This window comes from Trichomycterus rosablanca, chromosome 14 (genome assembly GCF_030014385.1).
Source record: "Trichomycterus rosablanca isolate fTriRos1 chromosome 14, fTriRos1.hap1, whole genome shotgun sequence".
NCBI lineage: Eukaryota > Metazoa > Chordata > Actinopteri > Siluriformes > Trichomycteridae > Trichomycterus > Trichomycterus rosablanca.
Genome location: NC_086001.1, coordinates 3,777,852 through 3,785,081, shown reverse-complemented (window position 1 = coordinate 3,785,081; position 7,230 = coordinate 3,777,852). Strand labels below are relative to the sequence as shown.

Genomic DNA, 7,230 nt, shown 5'->3' with positions numbered 1-7,230 from the left:
GTTGACCCCACCTTCCACCCGTCTGGAAAAGCTTTCCACAAGATATTCTAAAAAGCATCGTGAGGTCAGGCACTTATGTTGGACGAGAAAGCCTGGCTCACAATCAGCGTTGAAGGGGTTAAGGTCGAGGCCCTGACTTGATCTGACCTGCTTTGTGTTTCTTCCCAAACCTGTTGTATAGAACGCATCAGGTTAAAACACCTGAGCCTAATAATTATGAGGGGTGTCCACATACTTTTGGCTATGTAGTGTATTTACAATGCAGCATTACTGCATAAAAATAATATATATAAATAAAATTAAGTTTAATGAATTGCAGTAAGTGCCGTTTTGATCAAACAGGCTTCAATTTAGTCAGAAGTCCAAGTAAATAAATACACAAAATCTAATTCTCTATAAACAATAAATAATTGTTTATATAAAAGGTTTTAGTTCTCAAAGATGGAAACAAAACAAACTGGCTGATTAATTCTGTCTGTGCAAATAATTATTTACCATCTAAACACCACTGGGTTATAAAAATTACCTGTAAAAATAAAATGTTTTATACCAGGGGTTTTCAACCTTTTTGGACATGCGCCCCCCCTCCGTGTGCCGACCTTGGACTTGCGACCCTCCCCCTGTTGAACCTTGCCCAGAAGCCATTACGAAAGCTCTTGACAAGCTAAAATAATATAATTAACGTTGTGCACATCATACATACGATGCGGTTTTGCTGATTTAAATAGTTTCTGCTCGCACATCATAGAAATTCGTGTTTTAATGTCAGTTACAGCTGGTCGTAAATCGTAAGCGGTTCTTGCTTTTGATATAGATGAGAGCAGAAAACGTTACTTTACAGAACCAATCAAAGGCAAAAGTACATCCGTTACAGAGTTCACCAGTTCAGGATACTGATGTAGATTGCTTATTGGAAGCCTCGGCTGGCACAACTGGTCATTTATTACGTCCGAGGTTGCGTACATCCTGCACACTTATGTACTGGAAGAGCTTTTACTGCTTTACCGGCCGAGCAGAGCGCACTGCCTCCAATTCAGTACGTACTGTTTAAGTATGCAATTTTGGATGCAGCCATTGTTTTGTCACCCTGTTTTAAGTTTTGCTAGCCAACGGTTCTATTACCAGACTGAGCTGGATAACATTAGACGTGTGTGTGTGTGTGTGTGTGTGTGTGTAGTCAGTGTAACTAATCAAATATGCCTTCTGTGGGTGAAAAATTAATTGCTTTAGTTTTAGAAGTAAAAAATCTCATAATATCACGCCCCCATGCAAAGGGACTCGCGCCCCACTGGTTGAAAACCCCTGTTTTATACATACTGTCATATTTTATGTATTCAACAGACTTTTATGGACATTTTGTTAGATCTTCTTCCTCTTAATTCTTGACTTTATTTGTAGATGATTTGATTTAAAGCCACAAATGACAAATGAATTATAACAAAAACCTGAGCTACTGAGGATCAAGTCCTGGAATTTAAACCACTGTACTAGCACCGTAGCCAGCAAGCCATCTATGAAAGGATTTTTGCCAGTTCGATCGAACCCTATTTGCTGGACGTCTGTCTCAGTTCTCATCGTTCTTGACTAGGGAAGCACCAGTGCGTACTGATATTCAGCATCAATATCAGTCTGTATACGATTTGAGATCATTTCACCTAATCTGACACACAGTCGCTCAGCTACTGTAAGCATGTTAGCATCACACATCATCACTGCATTACAAAAATACCTGAGATAGGTGTGTTAGGGTTAGAAAACACGCTCACGTTCTTCAACACTAGCACGGTCACTAAATAAAGTACGTACTCTTAGTTACAGAGCCTTGAAAAAGTATTCAACCCCTACCGAGTTATTTTAACTTCATTTAAGCTAGAGAACTCCCATTTTAGAATCAGATTTCTTGAATAAAAAAGGTCCAATCATAAGTGTTCAGTGGTTGAGGGACTCTAAGCCACTTAACAACATCAATTACTTACATTTTGAACAACTCCAGGGTTGCTTTGGGTCACTGTCTGGCTAAAAGACTCCTAAAACCTCCTGTCCTTACCAGTTTCAGCCTTCTGCTACAGAGAACTGAACTTACCAAGCTCAACTGTACACCATCTATTCACTTGATTTCCCTGCTATTCAAGCAAGATGCTACCGCCACCATATTTTACAGCAGGTATGGTGTTACCTGGCTAATGTGCCTTGTTAATAATATTTTATAAAGATGTACAGACCCCGCTGGTTTCACATCAGCCATTCTAACCAATTCCCTTTTCTATTGCATTGTGTGTTGTGTTTAGAAGGACGGCCTGACCTAGGCAGTGTGGCTGTAGCTTATGATCTGTCCACTTTTGTACAATGGACTGAACCGAGATGCTATTCTGTAGATTTGTACAAAGCCCTGACTTGCTCCAAAAGCTTTTTAAACTTAATTCAGATGATAGTCTAAGTGATTGGGTGATTGAACCCTCCCCACACCCACCCACCCACTCTTTTGGGTCTGAATATTCTTTCAAGGCTCTGTATAACATGACAGAACTCGTCAGATCTATAACACAAGGACGTCGAGTGTGGAAGTGACTCGTTCTTTGTGTAGATAAAGTTCTTGTACAGAAGCGCCTGTACATTTGTCGGATTTGAAGCTATTTATGATGGAGACAGAGTAATATATATATATATATATATATATATATATATATGAAGGTATGTGTAAATGTTTACCACAAACACACCTCTCCATTCCAGCAAGGTTTCATTACCTCAGTCTCTGTGTTTATATCAGGTTGGATCTTTTCATTTCGTTTTGATAAACAGAACAGAAGCACGTCCCTTCAGCCCATTTAACTTCTAATACTTTTATTATTTTGATAAATCAATCACAAGTAAAGCTCAGCCGGCTGTTGGGATTTGGAAATGTATTTGCACCTGGAGGAAAAAGAAGGGTGTATGTAGTATGGTATAACAAATAATGGATCATTAAATAATATACATTTTTTTGTAATCAAAACTGTATATTTTAATTTAAAAGGCATCTTTTAATATCCGACTGAGCAGCTATTACCAGTCATGCCAGCCAAGACCAGCTCTTTACCAAGAACAGCAAGTCCAGTAACACTTTAAACATTACTTTAAACATCTAATACGCTAACATCAGCCATGAATACACAGTCGAGTCACATTATTATGAGCACCAGCTAATATCCAGAGTAACCGGTGTGCAGCACGGACAGCAGCTAGACCGGCTGGGAGAGACTCAGTAATGTCCTGGTAGGTCGTCTCAGGTATCTGGAGCCATGCTGACTGTAGTGCATCCCACAGCTGCTGTAGGGGGCCTGGGGGAGGATCCATTGAACCAACACCACCCTCAAAATGGTACCACAGATACTCAATTGGGTTCAAGTCTGAGGAATTATGGGGCCAGGGTAGTACTTAGAAGTCTTGGTCATGCTCTTCCAATCACTGTTGGAAGATCCCATCCAGCCCCAGGGAAGACAATTTTACCCATGACAGCAACATGGGAGATGGCAGACAGCCTATCGCACACCTTATATACCCACCATCCAGCTCACGAAACGTGACTTCCTTTATGAGCTACATGCTGCCGCTGTCGAAAGTAGTAAGTGGTCATAATAATGTGACTCGACTGTGTGACATCAACTTATTGCTTGGCTGTTATTTAGATGAAAGCATCGCTGATCAGGTTAACCCTGCTAGCCATAGCCACTGAATAACAAAGCATTACATTTAAAATAGCAACTAAATGAATTTCACCCAGGTGCAAACAGCCTCTCCCAGGTGCAAACAGAGTTTAATCCACACAGAAGTAATAAATACTTTATAGATTTTATTTTTAAAACAGGAAGTGATGCCGGTTTGTTCGGTTGTAAAATCTACCATCATCATCACCCAAAGATGCTTTTCTAAGCATGAAGACAAATCACAGTGATCATTTCCACTCTCTCGCTCTCTCTGAATGCTGGTACTCACTCACTCCTTCATCCTGCGCTGAGACAATGCATGACACCGTGGTGAAAGCCTTAGCAAAACTCACACCCAAACTGTACATAACGCCATCATGAGCATATCGTCCGTGTGTCTGGTCTGTCTACGACGTATAGCGCTGAGATCGTTCACTGCCGAGCCAGCTTTTCGATCCCATATTCATATTTAACGTTAGATTGTAGTGAGCGAGCAGAGAAGCTCTTTATGCTCTTTATTTAGCTATAGCGTATGTGGTGTTTGTTTTATATGGATTTCCTTTCTCTATTTCGTACACTGTGTGTTTCAGCGTAGCTTTTGAGTGCAGAACATTGTAGGTAGTCGTCGCGAAGACCAAACCTTTTGACGTGAGATGTGAAGAAAATATATCTATCTAATATACAATATAAATATATAAAAGATGCTGATAACGGTAGTTTTCACTTTTTTTAACGTCGACGTTCCGGACTGTATCGTAGCCTTTCGTAGGATCACTTTCGTTCGTAGACCTTAAGTTGCGCGCGACGCAACTCTAAAGAAACCCATGATGCCGTTCGTCGTAACGCACTCGCGGCGAACTTCTCCTTTGAACCTTTCAGTCTGAGGCATTATGAACCTGAAGTACACCAGCTGAAATCGAGGACAGTGCCTTTACTTTTTCTATCGTGTCGTCCCGACTGACCACGCGTCACTAAAAAATAATACGATCAGGATTTGACCCCGCCAATCAGCCAATCCGTCAGTGCCACCCAACCCGTGTGTGTCTGAGGCTGAACGAAGCGATCGCGGGTTACGAAATCAGCCAGGCTAAATAATAAATCGCCGAACACGCGGATTAAACCAAACGAGAAAGGCCAAGTCTGTCAGCATACCATAAACCATGGCGCTCTCCACCAACCCCGCCCTACAAAACAATTCATAGCTCTTAATGTTTTTTAGGATTTTATAATTAATGTGGTCAGAAGACAAATCATTCTTTAGTTAGCCCACCTTGTAGGAGCTAAACTAATGGTTACACAGAAAGACAGTAATAATAGGTGGTTTAATAACGAGTACACGACCCAAAAACTCTAGAGGACACCTCTGTCCCAGATTGGTACACATGCAGGGTGCAAATATTTCTGCATTTGGATAAATAAGCTCAATAATTAAATCACGACGCCCATCTTGTATCTTTTTATTCCCTTAATACACTGATTCCGTGTTCCTCACCATTTTCTACTGACTAATCAGACTGGTTTGCCGTCGAACCGTTGACCCACCAGTTAAATCCGGAGACTCTCCACAGACTCCCATTGGCTCAGGGCCTGATGACTGACAGTGTAGGTGCTCGGCGGTAACACGATTTGTGCTTTTACTGCTGTGGTCGCTGCCCTTTCCGTCAGCCCCTTCAAACTCGTACTGTACACAGGCGCAGACGTAGTCCTTTTGTCCTTTGGCGGGTCGCAAACGTGCCCCCCCTTCCTATGGGGAAGCTCAAAACCTGCTGTGCCATCAAAACCTGACTTTCCCTTCTTCATCCCAACCCACCAGCTCTACACTTCCTTCTGCAGGTCCTCTACACCGACTTAGTCCAGGACCAGACTGTTAAAAGTTCTCCAGTACTGGTGGTTTTAGAATGAGGACATTTTGCCCCTTTCTTGTTATGCAAACCTAAAAAACAAGCTAATTCCTTGGACACAGGTGGACTCACGTCACACACAGTATTCACAGAAATAGTAATGACTAGTAACTTGGTCACACCAAGAACTTGGCATTCACAACGGAGACTCTGGTCTGCCTGAACCGCTCCATGATCCTATTTATGCATGTTTACTTTTTCTCCCAATCTAGCCGTGTTCAAATCCCCAGCTGTATCTTTGACATGACATTAGCCAATCATGTCCATGCAGACGCCCGGCTGGAAGATAGCACAGCTGAACCTCAGCAGTAGTGGGCTAGTGCATTTTTACTCCTGCGCCACTTGGGCACCTCCAACACGTCCTTTTAAAATGTAACTTTAGCTGTAGCCAAGTTATTTTATTAATTTATTTTTTTTCGTTTTCGGAGCCCGATCACGCCAGAGGGGGGTAAATTTGCCCAACACATGCTCCCTCTGACATTTGCCCCTTCTTATTTGCCCATACTTTGGTGGATTAGTGTGTGAAGCCAGTCTTGTGCACGGAGAGTCACATGCTGATTTCCATGTTCCTCCACTTCTACAGGCGCCTCGGGCTACTAACCAGTGTCCTTCCAAAGTGTCGAAGACCCCACAAAATTTTTAGTCCGGTCTTTTCCGACCCAGCAGACCAGTAGCCAATTTTGTCTGCTGCAGGCACTGCCGATCGTGCCCACTAGGTAGCAGAGCTGAGATTCGAACCCTGGATCCCTCAGACCTCAGCAGGAGTGGGCTAGTGTATTTTTGACCACTGTGCCACTTGGGCACCTCCAACATACCCCCCCCCACAAATGTCTAAAGTTATTTTAATTATCTATTTTTCTCCTAATTTTTAGCTTAGCCAATTAGTCTTCCACTGCTGGGGAGCCCAATCATGCCCAAGAAGGGTAGATTTGCCCAACACACACTCCCTCCGATGCATGCGCAGTCCACCAACCACCTACTTATTTGCCCGTACTTCGATGGATTTGTGTGTGAGGCCAGTCACGTGCTGATCTCCGCGTTCCTCCACTTCTGTACAGGCACCTCGGGCTACTAACCAGGGTCTTTCCAAAGCGTCGAAGACCCCACAACATTTTTAGTCCAGTCTTTTCCCACCCAGCAGCCAAGTGGCCAATTTTGTCTGCTGCAGGTACTGCCGATTGTGCCCGCTAGGGGTGCCCAGCCGACCGGTAGCAGAGCTGAGATTCGAACTCTGGGAGCTCAGAATCCCAGCGCCGGTGCACTAGCGGATTATCCCGCTCCAGTCGTGTTTGTTTTGTTTGGGTTGATGTTTCATTTTAACTCTTCTGCAAAACTATACAACTGCAGCTATAACCACAGTCCTCCACAGTTACAGCTCGAGTCCCGTAATATCCCATAACACCACACAACCACATTATAAAGAGGGCTTGATTTCCAGAACAAATGAATTGCCTTGATTAATCGATACTAGAACATTTTCCCGATATATCTGTGTCACTGCAGATCATTAAATCAGCTTTTTTGTTTAAGCAGACTTGGTGAACGACCTTATCGTGGCCTTCTGTGTACAATCCGAAGCTCCGTCTGTAATTATTTACGAATAGATTCTTATCCTGAGCGACTGATGGCGTTTTTTTAAAACA

The 7,230-nt window shown here is 42.8% G+C and overlaps 1 protein-coding gene across 1 annotated transcript in view; it reads left to right on the top strand.

Annotated features, from left to right (window-relative positions):
* pax5 (paired box 5) overlaps positions 1-1,414 on the top strand; it is a 34,000-nt gene extending 32,586 nt beyond the window's left edge. Inside the window, exon 10 of the mRNA XM_063008210.1 lies at positions 1,399-1,414. The gene's annotated coding sequence lies outside the window, so the exon portion shown is untranslated. The remainder of the gene's footprint in view (positions 1-1,398) is intronic.
* Positions 1,415-7,230: the final 5,816 nt, after the last annotated feature.